At 38.5% G+C, this 21,521-nt stretch overlaps 1 long non-coding RNA gene across 3 annotated transcripts in view; it reads right to left on the bottom strand.

Moving 5' to 3' along the window:
* LOC134430339 (uncharacterized) overlaps positions 1 to 21,521 on the bottom strand; it is a 180,531-nt gene that overhangs the window by 67,379 nt on the left and 91,631 nt on the right. For 2 of the 3 annotated variants that reach the window (XR_010030801.1, XR_010030800.1), the window contains one exon: positions 15,420 to 18,650. The exons of the other annotated variant lie outside the window; for it this stretch is intronic. This is a non-coding gene — a long non-coding RNA (uncharacterized LOC134430339). Of the gene's footprint in view, positions 1 to 15,419; positions 18,651 to 21,521 lie in introns of those variants that run through there. 3 annotated transcript variants of the gene reach the window in all.

Genomic DNA, 21,521 nt, shown 5'->3' with positions numbered 1-21,521 from the left:
AGATGATTAGATGCTGAAGCACCTCACCTATGAGGGATGGCTCAGGGAGCTGAGGTCTCAGCTTAGAAAAGAGAAGGGTCTCGAGTCCTTATAACAGCCCTCCAGTACCATAAGGGACTACAAGAGACTTGGAGAGGGACTGTTTACAAGGCATGTAGTGATAGAAGAAGGGTCAATGACTTTAAACTGAAGGAGGATAGATTTGGGTTATGTATTAGGAAGAAATTTTTCCCTGAGAGGGTGGTGAGACATTGGGAGGGGTTTCCCAGAGAGGCTGAGTGTGTCCCACTCCTGCTAGTGTTCAAGGCCAGGCCTTGGGAAACCTGGTTAGTGGAAAGTGTCCCTGCCCATGGCAGGGGTTTGGAGCTAGATAAACTTTAAGGTCTCTTCCAGCCCAAACTGCTCTATGATTCTATGAAATTTCAGCTGAAGACACAACCAGGGTTACCGTTCGTGTAACGGTAACCCCAACACTGCCAATGCTGTTGGCAGTGAGGCCTGCAAGTGCCTACAATGCGAAATGTAGTTTTCACTGTGTTGGATATGGGACTTTCCATCTGCTCAGACAGACTAACTACCCTCTCTTTCCATTTTGAAGACAGACAACACAGACAAGGCCTTTTGGTGGACTGCCCCCCTTTCCCAGGCTCTTTTCCAGTACAGTGCCATACTCTGCTGGCTCACTTCTGCCATCAAACGGTACATGGCAGGGGCAGAACAGACCCTGAACCCGGGCAGCAAGGGCAGGCAGCCACCAGACTCCTTCCTTCCCCCTGAGCCACCCAAGCCAGGTCTGGGACCAAGCGTGCACCAGTTCTGCACGACTGAGGCAGCAGAGCAGTGTAAGTCCCTATGAGTGTGTTGTGCTTGCGCAATCACACATTGGAAGAGCACCTGCAGTGAGGCAGAGTATCAGAATGCCAGTGCTCACTGCCTGCTTTTAGTCTCTTTTATAAGAAGTCACTGTGCTCGTACTATGCAATGTATTTAGACAGGAAAAAGTGGTTGTCTGGGACAACAGTTTAATACCTTGTAGAAAAATCATGAGTTGGACAAAATACAATCCATCTCTTTTCTGGTGTGTTTTCTCTGCTGATTCTTCACCAGAAGTCCAGGATTAGTTTAACAGATAATGTGAGATACTGCCCATTAACCACCAGCTGGAAAGGACCAAAGCATTCAGCAACTGGTACAAAAGTGTATTCAGACAATATTCACAATGTACATTTATTTATGTCTTGCATAGAAGACAGTTATTATTTAAACAGCAGATAAGTCGCTGAAAATTTTATTTTCTTGTTTGTTTTGGTTGTCTCAAAGGGAAGCCATTGGTACGTGTGATCCTTAATCTGCACAGTTAAACTTTATCTACTTTGTAAAATGTTTGTGCTTCTGTGAAACAGCAGAGTGCCAGATAAACCTGCAGAGTGAGTGAGTTGCCATTACTGCCCCCAGCTGATCACTGCAGTCACTCCATAATGGATAAATGAATGGTCTTGAGGCCTATAGTTGAAATTATTATCATTGGGATTTTTCTGACATACCCTCTTTAGCAATTCAAAATCAAAAGTTTGAAAATTATCCTGTATCTCTGTTAGCAATAGTATCCATCCAATTAAAACATTTGCTAGATTTCATAAGTAGCTGCAGCTGCCTCAGTTTTGATATGAAGTGACTGCGCCAAAACTGGATCAGCTATAAACAGCAAGAACATGTCTTGCCAGTGTGAGGACAATGGTGGGTTTCTCATAAACTTGGATTTACCCTATTATGACCTGGGAGAAGACAAGATAATGGGACAAATATGGCTTAGTTCAGTGGGATTGTATACAGAAAGGTGAGCAAAGAGTCTATGGCAATTTGAATGGTGTCAGAAAAAAAAGAGCAGCAGATCTATGATATCTGGAAGATCAACAATGCCCTGAAGAAGCAATGGGCCGAATTGCTATCAAGTAAAAGGTCAGAATGAAGAAAATCACTGGAAGAAAAAAAGACAAAAACTTTTTGCTTCCATACTTGCAAATGGGTTGACTTTTAGGCATTTTTTTTTTAGTAGACAAAGGGGAATAGGAACAAATCATATAGATCTTTAACACAAAACAATATACAAAATATATGGATAGTATGAAAATGAAAGGAAGTCCATCTTGTTCTTGGTATTTTTCTAGTCATTCATCAATGTAAGTGAAGTGTCATCTGGGATCCAGGTAAGTTATGCCCTTGGCATTTTGTTTATATTTGTTCTTGTTTTGCCTTTGTCTGCATGACTATATGGTCATGCGATTTCATAAACTTTCTAAAATCTATCTTAAAACAATTTACTTTTGTTGCCTGGGGTATACTATTTGGAAGTCCACTAGAATATTTTTTTCCTTCCTAATCTAAATTTATTAATGATAAATGAGTGTTCAGTCTGATCTTTGAATTATACTTTTCAACCAGAAATTGGTTTTTTGGAAACACTGAGATAAGACTATAAATTAGGTTTGTTAAAGAGAAAATCTACACTGGAAAGCTATGAGTCTGTTGCTAAAAGCAGACAGACATGCTTTCCAAATATACCAAGAGAATTGCACAACTGTTTTCCACAGAGAAGCTGTGGGATTTGAGTACATTTTTATGCTCTGAAAACTCTGAAAATGTTCTGCATCCCTCTAAGGATATACCTTCTCCCCACCACCTCTCTGAGGAATCTCGTATACATAGTGAAGAGGAAAGGTAAGGAAAAATCCACAAAAATTTTCACAAGGGAAAATGCTTTGGGAAAGAGGCACAATTACATGTCACCATCTCCTGGTTCTGTTTCTGAAACAACTTCTATACTTTTTACTCTTTCTATTTTTACTCTTTTTACTCTTTCCTCATGTAAATGTGTCACAAGACTCTTGTGTCTGACTTTGGCAAAAGCCACAGAGGGAGGTCAAGCCATCTGAGCTCCAAGGTTTGGCTTGAAGGAAGTAATCTGGGTGTCTATTGGGCTGCTCTGTGGTTAAAACTGGTCCTGAGTTCAACTCCTGATGGATCAGGATGTTGCATCCTGATCATTCTTGTTGTCTCCAGGTTCTCAGTGGATTATTGTATATGACCACAAGACTACAAGATAGCAAAGTTTCTAAGATCATGCCGAAAGTGCAGAAGGAGGCTGGCATCTGTTCAAGGTGATGCATGCAGAGGTCATAGCCAAACTGAGACCCCTTACTGCAAAGCTGGTTTGTGACCTACTAGTGCCATCCTACTTGGCCATCCTACTGGGAATTTCCAAAGAGCTGACTTACAAACAGGTCTTTCCACAGGGTATTCACCTACACCACATGTCAACTCAGAGGCTGACCCAGCTCAAAGGACCTTTATTATGACACAGACCCAAATATCCTATGACAATTGCCTTAAAATAAAAAAACTGGGTCATTCCTGCAGTCATATTCATGTGAGTGACTGTTAGGCACTGAGGTAAGTGTCGTTACAGGAATGGACTATTTTCATGAGCAAGTGTTTGAAACTCTCTCCTCAGGAGAGTAGGTGCATCACTTCAGCTTCTCTCTTCTTCTCACAGGGCCTCTGTTTGGTGCAGCATTGTATACTTGAACCATAAAGGCCACCTTTCATGTGATCTATTCAGTTCTCCAACTGACTTTAAAGAAGGATCTTTGTCTAAAAACTGTAAGATATTTGAACTCTGTCAGGAATGCCCTCTGTGAGTTCAAATCACACTACCCTGCCCACTAGGCTCATTACAAAAAGCAAGATGAACCTACGGCTTTCTGAATGCACCTGAGAAGCCAAGATTGGACCACAATAAAGAAAGGCAGTGCAGTTCTCTTGATAGGCCCAGGTACAGCTCTGTTAACATCCTCAGGAGTTATTGTACCTATAGATAGAAGGAACAATTTTCAAATGCAATGCCTGAAACTCAGGTGTCTGTATCTCTGCCAACTTTAAATACTACATTAAACATAGCTTTATGTGTCATATGTCTAAATTTAGACACCCTGGTTTTAAAGATTAACTTATAAAGAGGGCAATACATATCCAAGAGAAGACAAAAATGCTCACTTAGAAATACTTTTAACTTCTTAGAAATACTTTCTAAATCGTTATAAAAGGCCATGGAAATATTCTTCCTACTTGCATATGAATAAGACTATCTGGTAAGAATAACATAATCAGAATTTAAGGGGGTGATCTTTATTTTCTACTAATGCCAATTTAGTAAAGTGTCTTCTTGATTTACATAATATCATGAATAGCACTTCCTGAACTATTCAAAATAGAGAACAGGATAACCAGAAAATGGCTCCAATTGCAATCATCACACAATAAAACAGTGTGTAGGCAATAGTTTAGGATTCCTCACAGTTTTGTGCATTATGTCACTCTCACCTAGACAATAAACCTGAAAACTGCTTCCAAATCTGTGCAGTGGTACTTCACACTTTTTCTATGTGGTTGAAAATACCTCATAAAGTACTCAGCTAAATCACAGATAATTAGGCTCCGTTGTTTAATTCAGCACAACATAATGCTATTATATCACTTCAGCATAACTGGTCATCTGGTTTTGTGCAAGAGCAGAGTCACTACTTAAAAAATGCAAATGAGAAAGCAGCCTCATCATGTAGAGCCAATTCAGAGTATTTTGGTTATAATATGCAGAGTAGATGGAAAGGTTAAGAAGTGTGAGATTTTTATCAGGGAACAGAATCAATTCAAATAAATCAAATGCATGTCCATCACTCCCTCTGTGGGTGTGTGTCTGGAGGGGAGGGTTGAAAGCTCCATTTTTGTTATTTCCATCTCATCCATTTCCAGCACGAGCCAAGTACTGATCTCATCTGTATGCTCAAATCTTACTGACTCGCTCAAACTCTTCTGCAAAGTTTGCCAACAAAAAGCTGACATGCAAGACAAAACTTTAAGAAAATCAATGCCAAATAATTGCCCAAGCCATAAGAAAGAAAAAGCTTGCCAGTATGTTATGTTCTACCAACACTGTGGTGAGCTGTAAACCTAAAATCTAGGGGAACGAAACAGCTCTTATTGTGCATAGTAGGCTTTATATAACAGCAGGCAGCACAAATCATTTCTCTACTGCAGTTCAATAGCTAGTCATTCCTTCTCTTCTATATTCAATTCTGCACCAGAGCCATGACTTAAATGCTATGCTGCTGTCAGTTAGTTGGCTGTCCTTTCCTGGGCTGCCAAAGGAGATGCTTACAAATGAAGCTATTGCCCCAGTAATCAGGCATCTCCTGGTGGGACAGTATATGATAAATTTTTAAGGACATGGCTGCAGCACAAAACGTGCTGCATTTTACATCAGACAATGTCACACAGGGTTGTCCTTCTTTTTCTTCACTTTTAAGATTAGAGTATTGTTGGACAAATAAAAAGAATCAGAATTCTAGGAGACCCAAGGCGTACTTTGCAATGTAACATTGCAGGATTGTGGATAATATCAACTAAAAATTGCAAGGATACAGATAACCTAATTGAAGCAACTCTAAAAGCCATACTGAGTATTGACAGAATTTGTTAATTAGACTGTACTTGCCCTAAAAACAGGGATTGCTTTTAATTCTGTTCCAGGGAAGTTTTTTCATGCCTTATCCAAAGCTAAACATATTCACATATTTAAGGACAAGCAAAACGCTATTGCTTGACATGTTTGCATGCTTTAACTAGTTTTTCAGGTACAAACCTAACATGAGGTAGTTGCAAGTTTCTCAAATAAAAGTGTTGAAAATCACAAGGGATAAAACTCATTTGAAAGTCAATATTTCTTTCAAAGAATATTGGTTCCAAACATGAAAGCAAGGCCCAGATACCCACTTTCTATCTCCATGGCAGCCACAGAATCTAGGTCTGGGTTCCACCAGTAACAACCTCTCCTCACGGTCTTAAAAGTAATTTTTCCATAAGCCACTTTAGGAAAAAATATTACTCACTGATTAAAAAAAATCTCTATTGTCAAGACCTTTCAAACTGAGAAATAAGAGATGATCAACTTATTAAAGTAAAATGGATCATGATACAGAAACACAGAAGACAGTCAGTGCCTTATATTCAGTCAGTGCTGGACAAAGCAAATAGTACCATGGATGACACCACAAGAGTGCCACGGTATCAGCTCCTGCAAGTCAGTGGATATAACAATGTTTGCAGGTGTTTGGTAGTGATATTTTGATTCCTTTCTTATTGCTTTGTAAAACTATATTAAAATACTTTTCTTAGTTTTTTTTGTTTTTTTTTTTTTTTTTCTTCAGTAATGAGTTTCCTCCCCTGCAGATAAACTGGTCACTTCTGGTGTTCTGATGTGAGATTTAACAGGAAGAGGGTAATGCCTAAAACTGAGCGCCGGTAGTCCAAACTGAACTGAAAGGCATAGACGGAAAGAAAAAATTCTGTTGTGTAAGACAAGAGTTATAAGTACTCAACAGATGTATTTGAGATGCCAGCTCAAGCTTTCAGGACATTTAGTACAAGACTCTTTGCTGGGAATAACCTAAAACTTACACTCATTAACATCCTGAAGTTCCCCGGGGCACGTATACAAGCATGATCGGATATGGAGAAGCAGAAAACTGAGACCTTGCAAATTGTTACTTGAAACCAAAATATTAGGAGTACCACCATGTTCTGTGACTCCAACCATGACAACATCTGGAAATTTTTAGAACTTCTAGTTCAATTTCTATTCAACTTTCAGGTTGATTTTATGGGTCAGTATTTTCTGACTAATGTTTTCTTGTAATCTTCTCGCCAACTCTATGGAAAGACACTTATTTCATTCTTAACTATTTTCCTACTGCTTTATGATGCTGAAAAATATACTGATAATACTCTCTGCCTTTTCTATTGCCACACTGTCTGCCTGACAAAAATTTCTAAACAATGTGTTCAGTTAAGATTTCAGAAGCAAAGATTTTCTCTGCACCAACAAGCAGAAAAATTATTTTGTGATTTTCCTCTACATATTTGTTGCTCTGATTAAATTGGTAGATGCATCTTTGAATTCCCATGAGACTATCCAAGAGCTTAATAATGCAGTTACATGTGGGTTACAAAAGCCAAACTATTCTTTCAATAGATATTGAAATAAGTTTCCTCAGTTCTTCTAGTTGCTTCCCACACTTCTTAGCCATGTTCCCTACAAGTATCATATCCTCAGATGCAGCACAAGTTTATAGAGATCTTGACTTATTCATGTGAGTGGTCCAGGACAGCTGTGTTGAAAGACATACATCCATTTGGTTAAGCATGAAGTAAGACAAGAAGGGAAGAAATTTTTAATAGACAACCTGTCTTTAATAATGAGTCTTCAGCATCAAATAGCAGCATATGAGCACTCTTACTGACATTTTAGTTCAACATCTCAAATACGACAGACCAAAGACATAATTTATTAACAGTTGGCAGTCTGGCACTGACTGGGGTCCAACTTTTACTGCAGTGTGCTCTGATTTTTCTCTCTGTTCTTTCAGATTATTTTAACTTTCAGAAGAGCTTTGTCATTTGCTAGTAGACTAATTTCAGACTTACTCCTCATGGCATATTAATGCAATGAGGAGTAATTCTGAAAATTTAGAAAAATTAGAATATTTAAAAATATTTTAAACATTCCTGTAACAGGTAAAAAAAATAGGTATAAGAAATCTTAGGCAAAGTTAAAATCTTATGTCTTACCTTCCTTTATCTTACAAGGATTAGTGTTTTTGTTAGACTTCTCATTGTGTCCAGCTAGATTCAGTTTTGTACTTAAATTATTTTTAGGTAAGATTTCTCCCCAAATGTTTCAAGATCTTCAACCTCAAGACTGTGGCAACCTACAGGTCTTTCAAAAATAATTGATAGTGGAATGCTACAATTCCTTTTTTCCCCTCCTGAGATTAAAGTTTAAGCAATATCTCACACAGAACAGTAGGATTGTAAAGTCAAATGAGGATATAAATGACAATCCTGAATTAGATAAGGACTGAGACTATTTATGAACTCACTGTCCTAGCCAAGCAGAAAAGATCAGGTAAACAATCTCTCATGAGGCTTCAGTTCCTGGACAGGCTGCATTATGATATCTCAATATCTCTTCATACATACAGAAGGACCTAAATAAGTTCAGAGCTTTAGAAGATTCTCTTTAGACTAAGAAAACACATCTCCATTTTTGTGAGGAGTCAAAGGGGAAAATGTAAAGGTAACGCTCAAACTATTCAGCAAAAGGGAATACAGGAAAAAAAATGTATAACATTTCTTTCCTTCAGAGGCCACTTTTTTTTTTTTTTTTTTTTTTTTTTTTTTTTTTTTTTTTTTTTTTTTTTAATCATAGGGTATCGAAAATTTGGCTCCTAAATCCCGAAGCTGACTTGCCACAGATTTACTGGCCAAATAGTTCTCAGATATCCTAGCAATGCCATGGGCTCTTATCTCTGAGCAGTAAAGAATAATAAAGGCAAGTGCAGATGAAATATACATGAGTGATAAATTCTGGATTTGCCACTCTGGCAGCATACTGCTTTTATGACTGAGATCCAGGTTACTTTAAGCCAGGCCATTTCAATTCAGATTGCAAAAGAAAAACTATGAAAAAGACTGTTAACCTATTTTTCTATACTGATAGAATTTTTCTATACTGATAGCTTTGAATCAACAAGTTTAGGACACTTTGATTTGATTTCTTTTCATTTTACAGGGAGGGAGTAAAGAGCATCACCAGTGATTTGCTATGAGGTGGATCAATACAAAACAGTAGGCCAGGTCCATTAAATGCTTGAGGTTCAAACATCTATGTTTGAAATGTCAAAGAGCACCACAAGAGTGAATGATACAGTGAACATATCAATTAAAATGCTTTGTTTTTATCAAAGGGTGGCAAGACATCAGTACCTTTCTCATTCTTTAACTATTTATATTTGATTTTAACCTTTTTTACTGGGTGTAACTTGCAATTGTTCTTTTTAATGAGAGATCTTAAGAAACATTCTTGAAAACATCCATCTGTACACCGAAAGAGAGCTTGTGAAGATCCCCTCACAATTCTATTAAGCAAGATTTTTTTTTGGCTGAGGCAATATAATGCTTGAGAAAAATTAACTCAAACTTTTTTGTAATGGCCCAGCCTGCGCACTCTAAGACCAAGCTCTCTACTGGTGTACAAAGAACCTAGGGGACACCTGGACTTGTAAGTCTTGGGCTGAAGCCCATTGGTCTTGATCATCAACTCTTTCATTCAGTTAAAATCTTCAGGTCATCAAAAATCTTCCTTAGGGACCTACTGCATAAAGTAAAGTATTGCTCCCTACAAGAGAAGGGTTGTTTTCTTTCTCTAATTCATTTCCCAATTCTGGAAGCTTTAACAATTTTCTGCTTTAATACAATATAGCTTCCTCATTTTTCAGCAAAAATATGACGTTCCCAAATATACTTGAATAGCAATTCACTGAACGTCACATCACTATGAATATATCAGCTTTAGAAAGCCGTAACAGAGGGAGTTCCCAGTGTGGTGACAATATGTGTGAGTGTGAGTGATACAAGTAAAAAAGCTTCTGTTTTAGTACTCAACAAAAACCAGACATCAGGTCTATGAAGTCACACTCTGCCTAGTTCAGGCAATATCAAGAATGTGCATATGTCCAAGTCCCTGTGCTCAGCCATCCATTCATTTTTCCATATGTACACAGTGTACTTACATCAACAATGGGAGTACAGCCTCAGGAAGTAAGCCCTCCAAAAATTTGAATACATCACAAGACTGGAGTCAGAACTGTCATCTGTGAGGCAAAAAGCAGATCTCTGTTGCTAGTGGAATACAAGCTATGCATTAGAAATTTGCACTGCAGATAAGGAATCTGTAGTAAAAATGGAAGGAGAAATGCTGTCCGCAGTAGTTCTATACATAATTTATTTTAAAACATAAACATACTCTATACTTTCACTTGATAGAAGCTTTGAAACTAAGATTTAAATCTGATAAATACACAGTTGCAAACACATATACTAGCAAATAAGGTTTTCAGTTAAGTATTTTTACAATTATTGTCTTTTAATGACATAACTTATATAAAAATGTTGAATTTTAAATTTTTCTTGTTTCACACTAATATTGCAAATGAAGCCTGGTTTGAATACAGTGGAAACATCTACTTCTTACATAACAGAGGAATTCAATGATACATATATGACTGTATAAAGAAATATATACATATGTGTCTATATACACACAAAGATTTTGGAAATTCCTCTCATATGCAAAGATTTTTAAAGTATTTTTCTATGTTACATGGTCTCTTAAAAAGTCAATGTGTGCTTCTGCATTTTTACAGTATAAATGCACTGCCTTAAAGTACAGATTGTGCAAGTAGCAGAGATATTAGGAGATGGAAAAGATCTCAACCATCCAGTGCATCTTCCAGACGATACAAGATTATTGCCTGCATCATGTTTTTTCTTGTTTGTCTAAGTCTAGCTAAGTATCCTTCCACCATATGCTGCAGATTATTACACTTCCTAATGGACATCACTCAACTTTTAACTTGACATCCAGAAGTTTCCTATTCTTTAAGTCATTCTCATCTCTCACTTTATTCTTTTGTGCTACTCAATCTCATCTTGTCTTCTGTAACAGAGAGGCTGTATCCTTCTTTGTTTTCTTTCCTTTCTATTTTTTTTCCTCATCCCTCCACCAGTTTCCCTTTATCCATGTCATCATTCATGGCTCTCTTCTATTCTCTTCCAAGTCTTTCACAGCCTGTACCCTGGCCACCCTGTCATTTTTCATTCAATGAAAGTGGATACACTTTCTTCCAATCAACACACGGTGATGGTCTTCAGCACCAAATTAATGATTTTCTTAGAAGGTTTTCATGCTTCCTGTCTTCATGGATTCTCCCTCTTTTTAGCTTACTTGGAATGTGCTTCACACAAACAGAAAATCCTCATAATTTCGCTCCTTTAAGCACTCTTTTATTGCCACACACAAAAGGTAGCAGGGAGAAGGGCTGTGCTGATTGATATAATTGCCTTTTGTGCCACTACTGTCTTTATTATCCTCTATCCCCACGCTCCTCTCTCTCACATCACTTTTTGACAACCTATGGCCCCTGTTGCCTCTTAGCCATTATGGATTTTGGAACAAGGTAAAATTCTTTGGTGTTTTCCTCACTGATTTCCTGGACAGCAATCAAGGCTGCTAGACACCATTTCAATAAAAAATAGAAATACTAATTATTAATATTCATTGACCTCTTATATTTCAAAACTTATGAGTACAAGTCACCATGCACTACAAGCAAGGCAAAAACTCTCATCCCACTGATAGCAATAGGATATTTCTAATCATCTTAAATTATAATTTTCATACCTAATCTAATGAGGTAGGACCTTGCTAGTTATCTTCTTTTACTTTTGTTGCCCTTATATTCCTGTAGACCTTTTGAGGTGATTTGCCAATTCCTTGTGGTTCCACGTTGGCTGCATTCAGTCATCTAACTTGAACATCCCCCCTACTTTAGCTAGAGGAAATCCAGGAAATAAAATATTAGAAATTTCTGTAGTTTGTAGCCTGAAAGGAAATCTAATGGGAGGCAATAATAGCAGCACCACTATTTCCCCTAGAGAATCTGGAAGTGACCAGTGTCAATTGTAAGTGAATATTTTTTTATTAGGTCAGGGAAAGTTTCATGAAAGAAACTCTAGCTGGACTAGCAGTGTAGGTGCTGCTTGGACTTTCACAAGTACTACTATTCACATTCCATCACATCACTTGCCACTACCCAGCTCTGAAGCTGATGGATCAAATAATTATCTTTCATTCATATTAAATATAATTAAAATTATTACACAAACTAAGATATCTCAACAAGAGTGAGTCACTTTCCAATACCATTGCATAAGCAGGGAATTTCATTTGGGAAGTATGCAGTGATATGGGAATCAGATTTGAGTAAAATTATGTGGTTATTTGGAATAGAAGTAAACTGAAGAGATGTAAAACCATTCAAAAAAGTTTGTGTAAAATCAGCAAGAGATGTTACCCATGTCATGGCCTTGCTTGAAAAGGCTTCAAAAAAATCCCTGGGAGAGTGTTTTGTGGCAGAGTGCTGGGAAGAGCGAGTCTTGAATCATAGGGAAATTATCTCCAACTGTTGTTTCTCCTGTGTTTAAAAATCCAAAGCTTGACACACGGTAACATGTGGCATAGAGATAACATAAGTAGAATAACTGAGTTGGCATGAAGCTCCATCTAGGCAATGTAACTCCCTTGGGATTAACAGGATCCCATTAAAAAATAACTTTTCTTCTTCCCTTTTTTGTTTTTCTTTTAATGAAAGACACTGCACATCTCACTCAGCATTGGCCAGCCCCTGAGGATGTTGTGAGTGACAACACTATGTCATATTACAGGGTTTACAGTGCCTAGCACAATGCGGCCCTCAATCCTGAAGGAGGCTTCCAGATACTACCTAAGGACAAATAAATTATAACAAATACATGTAAATAAACAGTCATTTAACGGTAGTCGAGACACATTGTTATGCTTTCTCCAGCTTAAAAACCTTCACTAAAAAGTATTTTGAACCATTTTCAGGGTTTTTTTTGTCTCTTTCCTTATAAGCAATATCAAAGAGACATGCCAGAGGATGCTGCTTAGGCTATCATGTCATATTTCCTATGATGCCGAGGGAATGCTTTCTTTTCTGGCCCTTCCACAGCTGGGGGCAGGGTGGCCTGCAGGGTTTAGCAGGAAGGGCAAAAAGCTCTTTGAATATTGCTTTTCTCTTTTTTTAATTTTTCACTGCATATTGCCTCATGCTCACTTGTCTAAGGATGCAATATGCAGAGCCACTATATCATAGTTTCAATATGACACATTGTGAACCTTCTGGCTTCCAGTCCAGGAGCCAAATGGCATTGTGTATTCCCTCCATTTGGCCTCATTTTCATCTTCCCCCTTTGCACCCAGGCTGACAAGAGGAACATATGAAGCTTTGTCTCGCTGCTGCATCTTGACCTTGACCTTACAGCTTTAGAAAAGGGTACTTGCATGCGCAGGGCTGCTATTGTCTGCAGCCGGGTCCCACTTTCTTTTGACATTAAGTGAGTAAAAGACCACGTGACAGAGTCCCTTCACAGCCCCAACATTTCTGTCCTGTTTCTCCTTTGCAAATGTTTTTGTACTTACTTTTTTTTTTTCTCCTCAGGTCAGGTTTACAGCATCTTTTGCTTTTTTTTTTTTCTCTCTGTTGTTCCTATCCCCCTCTCCTTTTCCTACACACACACGCACGCGCGCGCAGACACGCGTGCAGACACACACACACACACAGAGGAAAATCTATATGTGTCAGACATTCAGCAAGGGAAAGACAAAGGCACTGAGTTAATTACCCATCATTTACTGCTGCTGAGAAGAACAGATGGTAGCAGGCGATATGTAAATGGCAAGGGGCAGTGAATTATTCGATTTTTTTAGATTAATCGTCGATGACAAAGGAAGTGATTACAAGCTGTGACATTTATACAAATGTATAAAGTACATAATGCTAGAAAAAAAAAGAGCTTAATATTATTATGAGGATGTCAGGCATGTGAACACCATTGTCATAATACAAAGCAACACATTTTGTGAGATCCAAGGATCTGCTTTTCTTTGATTTGCAAACTTTGGTAAGTCCTAGCCTCTGGAAATATATATTGCCCAAAATGAATCCACGCCTGACAATCATGAAAAAAAGAGGTTTGGGTGTTTTTGCATATTTCCCACAATGCATAGCTCTGCCTAGTCTCAACAGTAGAGCTTATGAGGGATGAAGCTGATGTCGAATCAGTGTGGATTGTAAAATAGAAAAAGGTGCTAATAAAACACATAGACAGGAAATGGAAAATAAAAGGAAAGGTGATGTTTAAGCTGACAGGCACTCTGTGAGGACAGGAGGGCAAACAGTAAGGTGGAAGTGAAGACAGAAGAGAGTACTGTTTGTTTACTGCGTGCCTGAAAAATAATCATTTTAGAGACTTTGAAGGTCAGAATGACATAATTTCCAGGCCAGGCCTTGCTGTTTGTGCACAAACATCCAACCTGCTCATCCTCAAGGTAGTCTACTGTATTTTCTGCTGTATAAATAATTAATTGGTACATGAGGAAAGCAGATGCTTTCTTTTGCAGATCATAGAAACCGCTCCATCATCAAAATGTCTTCAATCACCTAATTATTAAATCTATACAGTGCTAATAATACAGATGGGAGATGAAGCCAGTGAGCTGCAAATTTTTTCCCACTGAAGCATCCCAATCTACTGCATTCCTTGTTTCACATCTTGCAGTGAACTACTCTCTGGAACATCAGCAAGGCAAATAGAAGGGAGAGTTTGGTGGCAAGTTTATTTATCCCCCTCAGAAATACTTTCTAATCAAGCAAGGCAAAACATCACCAAAAATTACTGTGAAACACTCCACTGTTGTGCATGCTTTGTTGATTATAGAGGAGTGAGGGAGGAAAGAATAACAGTATATTAGTCATCAGTACCTTTAAATCTAGCAATCCATTTGATATTAATATTTTCTCAGGAATAAAGTGCTAGCTGTACCAATATGCCCTGAAGAAAGAGAAGAATAAAATGCTGTAGCATTCCAGTATTTCCAGTGTGATACTTTCAAAAGCCAGATACTCTAGCACCAATAGCTAAGCTATTGGTTTCTAAGCTGTTTTTCTTTTACTTCTTTTTAGATAATGTTACCTCCATGAGATGCAGTTACTGCACTAATGCAGTTTCCACTCTGTTCATTGGTGCATATGCAAGTTTGGTTAGTACATTTTTCTTTCTCTAAGCAAACATAGCATGGACCCCAGAATAAAAACACATATGCAGTTATTGAAACAATTGAGCTGTATCCATTTCTCCTGACTGGAGACACTAAACTGAAAACATCTCAAATCAGTTCACATTGCACATAACGTGTTATCTACTCATTTCCTTGGGATGGGGGGATTATGAGTTAAAGTTGTAACCTGGAGGTGGGGAAAGGCTGTCATTTCTCTCTTACAAGGCTAGAAAGCAGAACAAGATTTTCCCTTCCTGAAAATTATAGAGAAGGAAAACATCCTTCGTATTGAGGAACAGTGAATGGGACATGACATTGTGAAAATATCTAGGTAAGCATCCACAGCAGTATTTCTTAACTCTCCCTAGATAAGATGAAATGGTTCCAGTGAGAAAATCATCACTCCCTGCTCCTCCCCCACCTCCATTTTTTTTTAAACAAAGGATGGATGATTTATGACATGAGCATGACCGTATACAGCTTTCTTGTACCTATAGATTCATATTTATGAGATTTTTTTAAAAAACCTCATAGGTAGACCATACATTACTGCAGACTTTCCATTATTAATGTGTTAATGGATTCCAAAGGACAAAAAACAACATCAAGAGGGAAACATATGTTTTTATTTGGAGAAAATGGCTGAATCTGAATCTGCACCACATCTAGACATCTATTTATACCCATTCCTGCAACACAACAAATTCATGAAGGAGGAGAAAATAAAATATCCATGCATTTCCACAGCTTTCCACTGCTTTAGAGATATTTATTTATGAAAACCACAGGTAGTCATTATTTATAGTCCTGATCTTTTTGTTCTTTCATTTTTTTTAGTAAAACAAAGATGAAATTGGAATTGATTTTTTGAGGGACATTTATACTGAAAGCAGGATCATTTTATATTTTCACAAGTTGAAGTCTGTATTCATTACTACAAAAAAAAATGTAAGACCAGCAAGCTAAAGTATTTTCATTTGCGGCCCATATTTATTTTATAGGAAGCTTGTCACTGCACCATTGCATAAAAATGGAATTTAAACTATGCTTGACAATAAAATGAACTTCAGTGCACTGTTTTCATACGCATTGAAATGATACACCAGATATATATTTTTCTTATGTATGTATGTATGTAAACACACGTTTGTGTAGAGGGGGGTTTTTGCTTGGTTAGCTGTAGAGTTCGTGTTTAGGCAAGCACACCTAACAATCACAGACTCCCATTAAAAAGATGTGCATATATAATATTTATATGCAGATGTGTGTGCTTGCCATCATGCATCCACAAGCATGTTTGTTAGCACTGTTTCATTTCTTCATTCCCATGCTGTCCCCATTAAAATAACGGTGAATTTCGTCTGCTGTGCTTTGTGGAACATTTCCACTGCAGTCTGTCTAACCTGCGAAAGCAAGATGTGCTGGGAGACCAGCATCATTCCAGTCACTGAGAAATGGGGAACAATTACTAAAAAGTGAAATGGGAAGGCCTATTGTGGCAGTGAAGAGGTGAGTCAGGGCATCAAGACCTTGTTTAGTGAGAGAGGTTAGGCACTACTTGATAGTAGTTAAACACCCCAAAAGACTCTAGGTTATTTTTCACTTTATTTTTATGGCCTCCTACAGCTGAGCCAGTAATATGTTCAATCTTAAGTGGGATATTATAAAAACTCTAACTAGCTAGGAAAGAAAATATTTTCCCTTAAGTCACTTTTGTATTTATTAACACAGATTTTCATTTTTTCACTAACATGCACATCTATCTTTGTGTTATGCTTAAAATATATGTTGTAAGGGCAAATATGACTAAAAAATATCTGGTAAAGAAGTTACAGTCATAAAATTTTATTTTTGGTAGGGTTTAAACATTTCAGGTCATTTAAAATTATCACACTGCTAATATAGCCTTATTCCTAAAATACCCTCACAGTGCTCTGGACTGTGCCTTTCCAAAAGCAGATAAGCAAGTCCCCCAGCATCAGTATCTCAAAACACCAAAACAAACCAACAACAAAACAGATAGAGTAACACCTAAACGATGTCCCTTTAGGCATTTCTTTCAATGCACTTCAGCTGACTCCACTTTTATATAGGTTATAGGATTTACTATAGCAACCTCATCACCCTCTCCAAAAAAAGTCTGGCTCCCCCTTCTTCGTGACTTAAATCAAACCAACAGAGCCCTCTATTGGTAAAACTCCAAATAGCTACCGAAGTTCCTTTGCAATAGGGAGCTATGCCGTCATGTTGCAGCTGAAGTCAATGGCAGATGTTTTTAGACTTAGACAGCATTAGCAAAAGGCCCTGAGAGAAAAGATCTATGTTAACCCCCAAGTATGAAATTTCATTTTTCTTATTGCAATTGACTTATGCAAGTGGTAATTTTGAAATTTGAGCACAATATCACTGCATAAACCTGTAGCACATCTAAGAGCACTTTGTTCTCCTCAAAAACATTTCATTTTCTGGAAAGGATGCAAATATATTACACTTGGCCCTGATTCAATATTTCTGCTTTGATAAGTACAGGATTTTGACTTGACTCTGCAAAGGTTTTTGGGACATCATCTTCTGTACAGTTTTACAAATTAATTAAGGCCTTGGGTACATTATATTAAGGGGCCTAAGGCCAAGTCACGGCAGCAACCTAAAGATGCATTACTTTTTTCATTAATGGATGAGAGAGTGTACCAGGAGTGGAAGTTGTTTCTGCAAAGAAAAGCAAGGAGCTAAAATGAGGAAGTCTTTACAGAGGAGGACTGTTAGGGGGACTTCAGAGATATTTTTCTTGGCTCAGACAGCCAATGTCGAAAACATTAATAAGTCCTTATGATTTGGCCCCTAATTTGTATCTCACAGGCCATATTTCACAGCCCAGTTCATGACAAAGCTGCTGCTTGTAGTTACATAGATCCAAGTACTTAAAGGCGCTGTTGGCTTCATGGATCTCTTCTTGGGGCAGGCTGGAGGGAGGAAGAGATTTTGGAGGAAGATAGACTCTAATATATGTCTGGGTTTTGCTGACTTAACTGTCCATATCTTGGCTTCAACATAGTGGGATTTCATGACCCCCTTACCTATTTATGTATTTATATAAAATTATTAAGATTAGCACTTTGGGATTATGAAGTAGTTGTGTTTACTGCTTAATTATTAAGGAATGGCACTGGCCTATCCAAAGTTGAAAATTATAATTTCTATTTTGTATTTTTATTTTTTCTATTGAGAACCAAAGCAAAAAAAGCTGATTTAGGCTGCCACCAAAGTGATCTGTGAAGCCACAATGTGGCTAAACCTGTCCTCCAGTTTTTGGAAATGGGAACTGGTAGGAGAACATATCACACCAAGGACTAACCCAGATATGCAGCTAAGACATGACCATATCCAACATATAAGCTAAAAATCCTGCAGTGTTCCTGGATCTCAAAGCTCAGACGTAGTCCAAGGTCAAAGTCACAAGGGAAGGCTTTAGCAGATGCAGCTCCTGAAAACAGAAAACGAAGTTTGGTGCTTCCAACGTTTTGGCAGCCCACATGACCTCTGGCTCCTTCTGCCAGTCCCACATGGCCTAGTCATGTTCTCACTGAATTCAGAACCTTTCTGAAAGTCAGCATCAGTTTTTCCAGCAGTCTGTGAAGTTGATCTGATACATGGAGGTCTGTCCTATGCCTGCGTTAGGGCTGCACGGGTAATATTAAACCAGTGGCAAACTCATCCATCTTCATGCTCATGTGAGTCATTCCTTCCTCCTTTCATGTCACTCATGCTCTACCCTTAAGGTCAAACCATGTTCTTTCACCTGTTTACTCCATGTCTGTTGCTTTTATTCTCCTTTCTGCGGGCAAGAAGGAAAAAAAAGTATGAACAATTCTAAATGTACAAATTATGTACAAACATCTAATTGCTCAAATAGTGCAAAAGCTTTTTTCGTTTTTAATTTTTTTTATTTTACTTGTATGAATTCTATTGTGCAGCAAGAATTAAAATAAGCTCTGGATATTCATTATACTAAAATCTGCAGAAGTAATGCCTCCTTTCAAGTTAAGTTTGGGTTGATGCATTTCCAGTGTCTTTTGATCACCTTTCTGTGTGACACAAAGATAAAGTGACTCTGGAAGTTCATGGCATCTACCAGAAAAGGTGACATTGTCAAAACAGGAGAAGTCCTTCACTGGACATTTTCTGCCTTTCTTCCCTAATAATTGATGAACACCATGTATAGACTGTTTAACAGGCATCTCTGTATAACTGTGTGACTCAGTGGGAATTATTTAAATTCTATTTTGGAGAGACAAAGCCCTGCTATACTTCTGTCTGAGTACTCAGTTATCTCTGTAAGAATTACATGAGAAAGTATGAAGGGGAAGGTAGAAAAGGACTAAGTCCTTGTGAACTGTAAGCCAACCTGCTACAACAAACCAATCTACTACTTTGCTTGCAAGACTCAGGTTTTGCAAGCGCTGCTTCAGTCTAAACAAGTTCCTTTGCTTTTCCCTGGGCATGGGATCTCTTCTGCTCTGCTTGGCAGCACAGCAAAATGACCAAAAAGGGAAAGAGAGCAGGAGCTAAACTCATGTGTCTCATTGCATTTTTCCTCTTTGTCTTTGATGCTATATATTGATTTTCCTTTCTACATTTTCCAGACAAAATAATGGCCTTTAAAACATCTGAAGTCTTGGAGAAGTGATTTTTTTTTTTTTTTTTAATTCACAAGCACCTATTATTTAACGAGGCAAAGAAGCCTAATTTTTCTACAAAGAATAATGGCTTTCTAAAAATTATGCCACTCCATGATTAAACAGAAGAAAATGCCACTGTGTTAAAAACAGCTTGCCTCACACCCCAAAGCTCCCGCTGCTATAAATAGGGGAGGCTGGCAGCCTCCAGCTCGCCATCCTACCCTGCACTGACACGCCGTAGCGCCAGCGAGGGGTGTGACTGCTGCCTTCACCTGAGGAGAGACTACTCTGGTGTCTTGTCAGTGTCTGCTGGGAAAGGGCTCCCAATTGGCTGATTTCTGCCCTCTTAGGAAAATTACAGCTCTCCTTGTTAAATCTCTTCCCTTCTTTTTTGCCCAGAGTGGAACAGGTAACAGATTCGAATGGATACGGTGTGGGTGTGACTGCTAAAGAAATGCAATAACAGTGACATTTAAGGGAATATAAACTCAAATCCAGTCTGTAAATTAATGTAAACAGTGCATGTAATCTCTGATTTGTAATGCACAAGGAAAATAATTCTAAAAAATAATTACAGGATACAACCTTACAGAGGAAGATACCAAAATTATTCCTAAGTTGTTTGACTGTGTACATAACTGATGAACATATTTTAAAACTGTGAAAAAGAAAGGCAACATGAAGCACACATTGCAAGGTTGCACTTGTCCCAGAATAAAATGACAGAAAGGCGTTGCCAGGTGTACCCCCTGCAACAAAGCGTTGTGGAACAAATAAAGGTTAAATCAAGTCACCTGGGTGTGATGTGTGCTCAGAGCTCACCTCTCTGAGTGCAGGAAGGCTCATGTGCTTCAGCAGACATGACCCTGGCTCAGACATTGCCAGCAGGGTGCCAAGAACTGGGACAAGGACAGGGACTGGCTGGCAAGATGCATCACTAAGCAGCCCCAGATATGTGCAGAAAGGTCCTGGCAGGATAGCCTGCCCATCCCTCCTTCTGAGGAAGCCCCCACCCCTGCCATCACTCCGCTCACTCCCAAGAGGTTGCAGTGCTGCTCTGTTGCCCTTCTCTTCCACACACAGCCTGCTGTAATCGGCATGCTGGAAACTTTTTATTCTCCCAGACTGGGATGTAACTAGCTTCAGAAGGATCAGACACATCAGTATCAACAAAATCCAGGAAGAGTCAGAGCTTCAGTGAGCAATTTACTGAGAGGACAAGAAAATTCTCTTTATTACGTGCAGTGAAAAAGCACCAGGCAGTGGCAGCGACTGAGCTGCAGATTTCTTATTTGTGGCACCACAGCAGCAATTCAGCTCAGCCCCTCTGCACCTCCCTACAGTGTTCCCTGTCAGGGTTGTGCTGCAAAATATGGCAGCTTCCAAGAGAGGAGAGGGGCAGGCAGGAAACCACAGCTGAATTCCCCCCGGATCCCAGGCGGTTTATAATTGCCTGTTGGTAGGTAGGTTCTTCCACCGTGTGCCTGTTCCTTAAAGGTCAATGCATATAGTCCTTAAATTTCAGGGCACATTTGTGCTCTACTGCATGATTTTTATTTCCCTTAGAAACTGGCACAGTTTCTACAGGGGAAGTAAAGCTGACTTTAGGCTCTAGGAGCAGTGTCTGCACCAGGAATTAGGACTATTTTTTCCCTTAGGACAGGTAATTTTCTTTTCCAGTCTCCCCAAACTTTGTGGACTTCTCTCATCGGCTTAGGTAAGAAGACACCAAGTTGGAAAATTTTCCCTGAAGCTTTTTTTTTTTGTTGTTGTTTAAATTGAAATCAACATTGTTTTAACATCTTCATGAGGTTAATACACTGCACTGAGAAGCTAAGGAGCAAAAAGAGGGGCAGTGACCAATTCACCTGCCAGCTTAATAGGCTGTTTGGATAAGGCTAAAAGCAAACTGCGGTTTTGACTGCAAGCAGCAATGTCCTCAGAGTCAGAGATGTTATTACATACTTGTGATCAATATATGTTGCAAAGCAATGTCTTTTTTTTCCTGCTTTAGCCTTCAAAAGTGC

This window comes from Melospiza melodia, chromosome 1 (genome assembly GCF_035770615.1).
Source record: "Melospiza melodia melodia isolate bMelMel2 chromosome 1, bMelMel2.pri, whole genome shotgun sequence".
Lineage (NCBI taxonomy): Eukaryota > Metazoa > Chordata > Aves > Passeriformes > Passerellidae > Melospiza > Melospiza melodia.
This window is presented reverse-complemented; position numbering and strand designations above follow the sequence as displayed.